This window comes from Sinocyclocheilus rhinocerous, unplaced genomic scaffold (genome assembly GCF_001515625.1).
Source record: "Sinocyclocheilus rhinocerous isolate Xijiao unplaced genomic scaffold, SAMN03320098_v1.1 scaffold254, whole genome shotgun sequence".
Taxonomy (NCBI): domain Eukaryota; kingdom Metazoa; phylum Chordata; class Actinopteri; order Cypriniformes; family Cyprinidae; genus Sinocyclocheilus; species Sinocyclocheilus rhinocerous.
In genome coordinates this window covers 1,314,354-1,314,936 of record NW_015628690.1, presented here as the reverse complement: position 1 = coordinate 1,314,936, position 583 = coordinate 1,314,354, and the positions used below count along the sequence as shown (strand labels likewise).

Here is a 583-nt window from a genome sequence, read left to right as displayed (position 1 = left end):
TATGTTTGGGCATAAAAAAAGATCTTCAAACGTACAAATCTCAAAGTCAACTACAAAGGGAGATATTTAGTTTTTTTAAAATCCCTTTTCAAGAACTACAACGAACGGCTCGTTTGGACTACAGTGTTTGTTTTCCGGGTTTTGTGATATCACAAAGCGGCCCATTAGAATATCATTAAAATAATTCCCGCCTACGGAAATTCGCATGGTTGGGGGGTGGGGAAGGGCCAGGTCGTGGTTAGAAGAACGCTTGGTTGAGTGCATCAGACAAGACGACGAAGAAGAAGTGCTACTGAAGCCTTTAAGTTTTCGCAAGTTATTACACATGCACCTGAATAATTATGAATTATTTCTGAAGGAAACCGACTGTCTTCAGAAAATTGGATGTCATTTTCATTTAATCTTGCATGTAATGTCTGATAAAGCAGTGTTTTTTTGAGCGGAGCACTGCTTTGTGTACAGCCGTTACCAGGGAAACCTTGATCTCTACCACTCCAACAGCGCCTCCTGCTGGCAGAGAATGAGTTTGCATATATATGCCGCCTGGGAAACACTGGACTATGGTATAAATAAATTCAACTGT

The 583-nt window shown here is 40.7% G+C and overlaps 1 protein-coding gene across 1 annotated transcript in view; it reads right to left on the bottom strand.

Moving 5' to 3' along the window:
• Window positions 1–583, bottom strand: part of LOC107738166 (insulin receptor-like) — a 65,795-nt gene that overhangs the window by 26,587 nt on the left and 38,625 nt on the right. The gene's annotated exons all lie outside the window — the stretch shown is intronic.